The 9761-nt window shown below is 52.5% G+C and overlaps 1 long non-coding RNA gene across 1 annotated transcript; it reads left to right on the top strand.

Annotated features, from left to right (window-relative positions):
• Positions 1-411: 411 nt before the first annotated feature.
• On the top strand, positions 412-9542 carry LOC132343386 (uncharacterized). The gene is made up of 3 exons (XR_009492221.1): positions 412-561; positions 8942-9136; positions 9243-9542. It is a non-coding gene; the product is annotated as an uncharacterized lncRNA (long non-coding RNA).
• Positions 9543-9761: the final 219 nt, after the last annotated feature.

Below are 9761 nucleotides of genomic sequence, written 5' to 3'. Positions count from 1 at the left end.
GGAGCCCCCGCCACCAGGAAGCCTTCCCTGACCTGCCTACGCAGAGGTATCGTGCCTTTCCTTTTGCACAGCATCCCGCATCTTCAGCTACTTGGAACTTGCTTCATTCTGCGGCCTACGTATGTGTACAGGACCTGCCATACCCAGATGCTTAGTACGTTCCCCTGTTTTAGCCTGGTGAGTTCTCAGGGGCTCTGAGGTCTGGTTAAGACTCTAGCTTTACAGATGAGCAAACTTAGATGCTGGAGGTGAAGTGCCTTGTCCGAGGTCCCCTTGCCAGGCAGTATCAGCTCTGATACGAATTCGGTTTGGTCCCTATCTAGCAACCTTTGTACTTCACGTCAAAGGAATTTATACATAGCAGGGGCTCAGGAAATGGTTTGGTTTTTTTTTTTTGAGATGACACAAAAACGAAGTGAGGCTTTTTTTCAGAGGCCAGAGGAGGAGACTGTCTCCTGGCTGCACAGATACAGCTCGGAGGAGGTTTGCATCCCTGGTAACCCTTCACAGGACCTGCTGCGGGGAGCTGAGTGGTTTATACCTGGTAGCCTGCGCCAAGAGGTGAGTGAGCCTTGGGGAAAACTGAAGCTAACTCCAGGGGGCCCCGTGTGGCCTCTCCCCATCCCTCCCCTCCCCTCCCCTCTCCTCCATCCCCTCCTTTTTCTTAAAAAAAAAAAAAAAAAGTTTACTTTTATTTGTCTGCACTGGGTCTTTGTCGCGGCGCGCGTGCTCTTTGGTCTTTGCTGTGGTCTGCAAGACCGCTACTTGCTACTCGCGAACTCCTAGTTGTGGCGGCGGGATCTGGTTGCCTGACCAGGGGTTGAACTTGGGTCCCCTGCATTGGGAGCTTGGAATCTTAGCCACTGGACCAGAGGGGAAGTTCCCTTCCTTCCTTCTTTCCTTTTTCCTTCTTTCTGCCTTTAAATCTTGCTCTCCCTTTCTTCTTTTTCTTTCTTTTCCTTTTATTAAAAATGACCGAGAAGATTTTCCTTCATACGCTTCTTTTTCTTAGCTGCGATCATGCGGGGTGTTGGGTGCTGTGTTTGGTGAGGGAGCAGACTGCCTCCTCCTCCAGGGAGGGCAGCCCCGCGCTGAGTCACTCCCGTCCGGCCCGCATCCGGCCCCGCCCCCGCTGGCGTGTTGGAGCCCCGCGTCCTGGCGTCCACCTGCTGCCCCTCCCCTCGCGGCTCCCTTCATTAATCCTAGGGGCCTCCTTGGAAGGAAGGCTGGCCACACGCAGGCAAGTGAGCCCTGGTCTCTGCCCGCGGTTAATCTGGGCCGAGGGAAAATTCTTGAAGACTGGGAAGGGGTGGGGGTGGCAGCCCCCGGAGCGGGGCTAAGAGGTTTGGAGGCAGGAGGATGGAGCCAGCCCCTGAGGAGGGGGGCGGTGAGGGGGACGGGCTTCCAAGGTGCAGGAGCAGGGCCGGAGCCCCTTGCTCCACCCCAGGGAGAGGGAAGGCGTGCAGGAAGGAAGGCCGGGCTTGGTTTGCAGGGAGGGTGTGGCCCGGCTGGGGATGCGGCTTCAGTGGGCCTCAGTTTCCCCATCTGTCACCAACTGAGGCTCAGCCACTCATCCTGGGACTCCTTCAGCTCTCAGGGTGTCCATTCCGACCCGTCAGGATGGCGAGTCTGGGGCAGTCTGGGGGTTCAGTTTCTCACTTGGAGGGATGCTGGGCCTCATGACCCTCAGGGACATGGCAGAGTGGAGAGGCTCGCCTCTGGGTGGCCTGCGCGCCAAGGCAAGACCCCTGCCCCGACCCGGATATCACCCCACCCCCCACCTCCATGCCCTTGTCCCTCCTGAGTCAGTTCTCGCTTCTTTAGGACCTGGTGGCCTCCCTGAAGGCAACACCCTGCTCAGGTGAGGGCTGCCTGTCTGACCTCGAGCAGGGCGCAGGTGGCACCCAGGGGTGGATGCGGGGGGACGTAGGGGGAGGGAAGCCCTGTGTTGAGTTGCCCTTTCCTTCCCCTGAAGATGGAAGGTTCCCATCACGCCCTTCATTTTCCTGTCACCTATTGTCATCCGAGGTGGCTGAGGTTTGTGAGCTTTCCTAAGCTGTTGTCAGGCTTACGGGAGACAAAGTCCTGTGGCTTCTTAAGCGATCATTTCTCATGTGTTGACTGACAGTTGGAAAGGGGACTTGGGGCCTCTGGGGCTGCGGCCACTGCCTGGGAGCCAGGGGCGGGGGCCACCCCCAGAGCTCGGGGTCTCCCTCTGGGGGTGAGCCCCTCCCCGGCCTCAGATTCCCTCTGAGGTAGGTGGACTGCATCATCTCTTGGCTCCTCCCAGTTGAAAAGTTCTCTGATCTAAATCCATCCATCAAACACTATTTTGAGGGTTTTGAAGTGAAGCCTGGGTGTTTTACATCAACCTACACACCTACCCTGAATATTCATCGGAAGGACTGATGCTGAAGCTGAAACTCCAATTCTTTGGCCACCTGATGCGAAGAACTGACTCATTGGAAAAGACCCTGGTGCTGGGAAGGATTGAAGGCAGGAGAAGGGGGTGGCAGAGGATGAGGTGGTTAGATAACATCACCAATTCAGTGGACGTGAATCTGAACAAACCCTGGGAGATACTGGAGGACACAGGAGCCTGGCGTGCTGCAGTCCATGGGGTCGCAAAAAGTCTTACATGACTCTCAGACTGAACAACAGCAGTTATCTCACACCTTCCAGAGTTTGAAAGTCTCTTTTGACAACCGTCTCAAACGAACACAGTTCTGGACCAGAGGGGCTCTGTCTCGTGAGCCTCTTCTTCTGAGGAGCTGACTAGTCCCCTCTACATCCTGTAGGTTTGTTTGCTCCCAGTGGGAAGTTGCACAGTGAAGAAGATCTCTGTGTTACTCTGAAGGCCCTCATGTCTTCAGTGTGATGGGGGCAAGCTTAGTGAGAGATGGATAAAAAAGCAGTGCCATCAGTAAATATCAGAGGATGGGGGGAGGGGTGTGAGGAAGCTCAGAAAAAGCATCCTAAGTACAGTTATGTAACAAATCAGGCATTCTATTATTCTCGTGGAGCCATACTTCTGCTCCCCAAATTGACCGGTGGAGGTATTTCCAGTTAAGGTCCATTTGCCCTTTTATTCAGGCTTATGCTATTTCTGGTTATGGTGACTGACAGGCACAGCCCTGCAGCATTCCAGATGCTGGTTCATGTTTCCCAGCCTCCCTTGAGGTTATGTTGGGTCACGTGACTAGCTCTGACCAATGGGGCTGTGAGTAAAAGTGACATGTGTGCCTTCTGGGTTGTGGCACTTAAGAGCCAGTGGGACTTTTTGATATCCCTCTTCTGCTATGGCCCTGGAGGCCACCAGGAGTGGCTTAGAGAGTCAGGAGGGCTGCTAACGTGCAAAGTATAGGAAATCAGTGAAACTGCCTTTCTTGTGTCAAGCTCTTACCATTAGCGATTATTTTTTTTCTGCATCACAGCCTGTCTGAGGCTGACTAATGTGAGGATGTAGAAATGAATGGTACCCACATCACCAGACTGGGAGTCCTAACTCTGAAACTCTTGCCTAGAGCACTGGGCTGGCTGTGGAACTTGGTTTCCCCTCCTGGAAACTAAGCGATATCCAACTGGTGGGTAAGGACATTGGAAGGGTAGATGTCAACAGTCCAGCCCATGCTTGGCGCATAGTAGGGGCCCAGATTGTTTCTGTTCTTGTCTGGAAGCCCATCCCTGTGTTTCCACTCCTTCGCAGCCTAACAGGAAGACAGTCCTGTTACATCCACGTCATTCGTGCCTGCGTTTGGTCAAAGCTGCAGACGCCTGTGTCTGGGCGTGGACCCAGCACTTCTCAGAAGTGTGAACTCTCCAATCGGCTCCCCTAGGGCTGCACACACAGGCTGGAAGGTGGCAGAGCCATCCGGATCAGTCCTGCCCAGGCTAAAGCTTTCCTAAGAGGGGTCCATGGGAGGTGAAGGGGGGAGGGTGCTGGGAAGAAAAGAATTTTCTTTCCCATCTGGCACGTGTAGGAGCTGGGCTGGTCTTGTTGGCTTGGATGATTCACTAGTGTGGGGGGTGGTGGGGGAGGAGAGGGCAGTGGGTCTTCTATTTCACCCCAAATACTTTTCAGTAAAACTCCAGAGACCCACCTCTTATCCAAACCCATATCCTTAGTCCTGCGTGGTTGTCGGCTATACTGCAAAGTAGTTAGTTCTCTGTTGTCTCTGACTTTTAAAAATTCTTTGTTTATTAAACCCCCAAATGAAAATGAAACCACACGCTAAGCTAACACCTCGAGTGGCTGAAGGATTTCAGAGGAGCAGGCTCATGTTTTAGACTCAACTTTGTGGAGGTGCTGGGTGCGAGTTTACTTGGGGGGGGTGTGATCTGAAGGCTGATGGGAAGGCCCTTCTGCACCCCTAGAATTTCCCCCACTGACTTTCTGCCCTTCCCCAAGTTCTGCCTTTATAATGGGAGTCTGAAGTTCGTGCAAGTGCCAAGCGGGAATAAGAGGTCAGCAGAGGTGCACACCTGAGGGTCCAGGATGGAAGGAGGGACCTGCCGTACATCATCTCAGCTTCTGCTCTGTTCTCCGTGCCTCGATCCCGGCTTGGCACAGGATGGGAGTGTGTACCAGCTTCCGAGGGCCACCGTGACAAAAGTGTCACAGACGGGGGGGACTTACAACAGCAGACGTTTACTGTCTCACCGTTCTGGGCGGGGAGGCAGAAGTCTGAAATCAAGGTGTCAGCAGGACCATGCCCCTGCTGAAGGTCTAGGGGACGATGCTTCCTTGCCGCTCTAGTTTCAGATGGCTGCTGGACTGATCTTTGTCTCCATGGACATCCTGCCTTCTCTGTATTTCTGTCTGTGCGTCTTCTCCTTTTATTATAAGGACTCAAGTCATGTTGGATTAAGGGTTCACCCTAATCCAGCGTAAGGTTGCCTTAACTAGTGATATCTAAAACGACTCTTCCCAAATAAGGTTACATACCCAGGTACAGGTGTTAGGATTTCAACATATTTGGGGGTGGGCGGGGACACAATTCAATCCATAACAGGGCACAGCCCATATTTACCCAGTGAATGATCAGACACCAGGGGAGCAGAGAGGGCTCTGGAAAATGAGGGGCAGCTGGCTCTAGACAGGGGGGCTCTGCAACTAAGAGGCTCAGATATGTCCAAACACCACACGTGCTCGGATGCCTGAGAAAGGCTGGCCTTCACCCAGTTCACCACGTGGAGGCCCAGGGTCCTTCCCCTCCGAGAGCCACGTGTGCCCTTTTCTAGGCCTTTCTATTCATTAAGTGACTATAGAGAGACCAGACCCCAAGCCGAGTTTTAATGAGACGGAGAAGTAAAAGATACAGTTTCGACTTCAAGGAGCTCCCAGCCAAGCAGGGAAGATGGCTGGGATGGTAATTTTGATACCACAGGCTGCAGATGTAAGTCTCCAATTCGAAGTGGAATCACGGGAAGATGTGGCAGAGCAGGGTTTTTTTAAAAATTGCGGTTTTAAAAAATTTTATTTTATTTTATCCAAGTCAGGCCCCCCTACCCTGATCTGAAGAATACTTGACCTCACAATCTCTGGGGAAAATCTGGGTGGCCTGACTAGGATCCGGATTTTCTCTGCAAATACCAGGGCATGGGTACAGCTCACAGAAGCTCTTCCGCACGATGGCTTGGGGCTGGAAGCAAAAGCATCTCAAACGCTGGTTGTGAAGCTTCCAGGGGAGACTGTCCTCTGCAGGAGGAACAAGAGCCACCCTGTAGCCTTCCCAGTTCCAGAAAGATCCACGGTGAATACATAATTAGGCCCTCTGTAATTACCAGTTTGAATCTGCCTAGGACACTAGGGCTCCCACCCCCTAATTTACCTTATAAATTTATTCTGCTAAAAAAGTCGAAAATGTCAGTCTTCTGTGAAAGCTGCATAAATGAATTATCTCCCCGGATGACAGAAGGTGGGAAGGAGGGGGAAGCTTCGAGAGGACATTCTTTATTGTGCATGTTTAAGAGCACCCCTCCACCCCCCGCCCCACTTAGCACAAACCCTGCACAGAGCCCAGCCAGGCAGCGGATGCTGATGGGTAGGGGACAGCCCCAGCTTCTTAGTGTCCCTGGCCAGTGGGGAGAAGTGCTTTTAACACCTGCCCCTTTGGACTTCAGAGAATCTGGCATGCGGCATCAGGCAACGGAGGCCCCCAAACAGAAGGGAAAGAAGCTGGGAAAGGCAGCTTTTTAAAAAGGGTCCCACCTAACCTCATCCCTCAGTGGCCCCTGACCCCAGGATGGTACCCTGCCAGGACAGTGTTCACTGCATCTCAAAGCCAGGTGCATGCCACACTCCCCCCCCCGCCCCCGCCCCCCACCACCACAGAGCTCTTCAGAGTTCAGTCACTACTCCCCTGATTCTTTTACAAAAAATGCAAGGTAGGTCTTCTATGACATTTTAGAAGGTTTGAAATAATAAGTTCTTATAAAAGCGCTGTTAGTCACTCAGTAGTGTCCAAATCTTTGTGACCCCATGGATTGTAGCTCACCAGCCTCCTCTGTCCATGGAATTCTCCAAGCTAGAATACTGGAGTGGGTTTCCATTCTCTTCTGCAGGGGATCTTCCTAACCCAAGGATTGAACCCAGGGTCCTGCATTGTAGGCAGATTCCTTACCTTCTGAGCTACTAGGAAGCCCCTTTTAAAGCCCTGCTAATCCCATCATCCTAACACAATCTTCCCTTCGCTCAGTCATGTCCGACTCTTTGCGGCCCCATGGACAGTAGCCTACCAGGCTCCGCCATCCATGGGATTTTCCAGGCAAGAATAATGGAGTGGACTGCCATTTCCTTCTCCAGGGGATCTTCCCAACCTAGGGATCGAACCCGGGTCTCCTGCATTGCAGACAGACGCTTTAACGTCTGAGCCACCAGGGAAGCCCTCCTAACACAATAGTGGTTGTCACTCCAGTCTTTTTTTCATAGGTGGTCAGTTTTTCTCCCTTCCTGCTCCCTAACACAAAGTATATAGAAGCCACAACTTTTAATTTTTAATTTCTTGTGGCTGATTATCAAAACGTAAATGTCGACTCTGGGGAATTTGGAGATTAACAGAAGGAAGTGAATGGTGAGCCTCTGGTCCCCATCTCCGAGATGACGCCGCGCAAACCTCTCAGCCGTAGTTCTGTGCGCTTGGCTTTTTCAGGGCCCCTGTGCAGGCATTTTTAGGTCTTGCTGCCTCGTTCGTTCAAAGCCACTATGTGTCTGTCACTGTCCGAGGAGAGGAGGCAGATCCTGCCATCTGCTTTGAGGAGCTCAGAGCCCAGTGATTTGCAACAGCCTGCGTGCTGATAAAGACACGGTCTCCAGTACATAACAGGTGCTTCACCAACATAAATATGCTCATGAATGAAGTCCAGGGAACTTTATTCTTTTCACTTTGAAACAAAATACTCCAGTGTATACCAAAGGTTGGGTTGGATGTGAGTTTCCTCTTGACCTCAGCTTAAGGCTCCATGATAATAATATCTATAATTTGCTCTATTCCTACTATGGGCCAGGTCCCATGCTCCAAGCTTTCAAACAGATTATGTGATGTAATCCTTGCTGAGAGTCTTGGAGGACTGGGATAGGAGGACCTGGGACGCTGGGAAGGGAAGCAGCTCGCTTGAGGTCTCCCAGCAAACATCAGGGGTAGTGGGGACCCAACCCCTGTGCTTCTCGGAGGTGTGGATCAAGAAGCTTGTGCATCTTGCGAGGTTGCTGGAAGGCACAGATCCAAGTCAGGGAAGGGACCGGGCTGTGCACTCTGTAACAATCTGTGCCAGGATTAGTGATTTGTCTGACCTAGACTTTAACCAGCAGACCCCTCTGTCCACCCCCATTCTCTTGTGCTGCACGTCAAGCCCCTTTCCTCTGCTGAGTCCTTTATGACACTCAGCATCTCCAGACCTTATTATTATTTTTGCTTATTATTTTCCTTATTATTTTTGCTCCTTCGTCCCATTTCTAGATGATTTGGTTTCAGAGCCGTGGTCATGTTTTCTGAATTTTGCTGTTTCCCCAGGGTATGTGTGGGGGATTCCTCTCCTAACCTCATCTTTGGTCCTCTTTACATTTCCTCTTTCTCCCTGGGTCCTGGTCCTGCCTGCACTCACTTTCCTTTGCTGACTTAATCCCACACCCAGCGGGGCCCCCAGGGGCCGCCTTGCAGGGTGGCTGGGAAGCCAGTCTGGCCGGAGGCTGGTGGCATGTTTGTACCAGACACCAGCCCCGCAGTGATTCTTGCTCTGTGTCTTCGAGACTGGCCTTGGACTTCCTGGGGATGAAGGTCCTTCTCTTCCCAGGATCAGATAAGATAAACTTCTCGAGTTTCTGACCTAGCAGGCCTTGAGGGTCTGGGAAGAACTCTGTACTCGGTGTTTAGGACCCCTGACCCCTTCCCTGCTTTGCTCCCATGGCGCTTGGGAGGCACGGCAATGGGAACCTTCGGTGGGCTGTGACAGGCCACTGTGGTCCTATCCTGTGTCTGCTTCCCTGCACAGTCCTCGGAGCAGGGGTGGAGAGCAAATTCAGGTCTGTCTGGATGAGGAACCATATGGCTGTCTCGGTGCCACGGACGTGCTCGGTGCGTGGCAAGCCCCCCATCCACGCCATCCACGTGTGATGTCGATGCGTGAGTCACAGTGATGCTGTGGGCTGACTGCTGGGTGCCAGCGACCCGGCCAGTGCTCACCTCTGCTCAGACAGTCAGCCCACAGGTGCTCTGGAGCTCCATCGGACCAGGGAGGTCACTGAGCTGAGAAGGAAGGTCCTCTCCCCTCTCTCTGGACCAACCGGCCCGTGGGCACCTGGTACACAGCCCAAGACCCCAGGTCTGCCCCCCACCCCCCATAGCTGCACGCAGCGGCAGGATCCGAGGGAGAAACTTTGAGTTGGAGGTGGCAGACAGCTCTCCTGGGCACCGACAAGAGGTCTGGCCTTCTCTCCTGGCAGGCAGCGTTTAAGGGGCCGATGACTCATCCAGAACCAGCCTCCATTTTTCGTGTGGAGGAGAGCCTTGATGGGCGCTGGAGGCTAATTGCACAGCGCTGGGAGCGATGCGGCTGCTGTAATTCCTGTCACCTCTAACGACGCAGTGGGAGCTTCCGGGGGATCATGCCAGGCGTTCGGGGGCCATCTGCATTCTTGGTGAGTGTCACTGTCAGAGGTCGGGCAGGGCATGGGGCAACCAGGGAAGCGGCACCTTCTGGCCACGTCTTTAATTAAACGAGGCCCTCTTGTGACCACTGCTCAGCCTAATAAGTTGTCTCCAGTTGCGGAGAAAGTTGCTATTAAAGACCTGATGGGAAGCAGCAACTCAGAACAGCCCAGCTCATCTCAGGACGAGACTGTCTTTCCTAACAGTTTCCGGGAACGACATCGCCACCGGGTCTGGATATTCCAGCTTTTGGGGGTGTGGGGGGGAGTCTCCCTGTGGCCCTCTCCTGGGAACCTGGGGGCTGGCCTGCGTTCACCCCTTTACTTAGGAAGTGTAACCCTCAGAGATCGGAAGAAACCTGGGAATAAGACAATTCAATAAAGTCACAATAAAACATCCAAAGCCTTTCATACTTTTTCACTTTCTTTAACTCAATTTATTTTTCATTTTGTGGACAGAGATTTAGTCTGGGTATTAGTTTATGATTCTTTTTTTTTGCTGAAGGAATTACTCAACACACACACATATAAAAAGGAAATATTATTTTTATCATTTATTTTGTGCCATGTATACCATAGAAGAAAAAAAGACGGAGCGAAATCACTTCAGTACCGC

This window comes from Bos taurus, chromosome 21, assembly GCF_002263795.3.
Source record: "Bos taurus isolate L1 Dominette 01449 registration number 42190680 breed Hereford chromosome 21, ARS-UCD2.0, whole genome shotgun sequence".
NCBI classification, from domain to species: Eukaryota; Metazoa; Chordata; class Mammalia; order Artiodactyla; family Bovidae; genus Bos; species Bos taurus.
The sequence above is the reverse complement of the archived record's forward strand: the minus strand, read 5'-3'. Positions and strand labels throughout refer to the sequence as shown.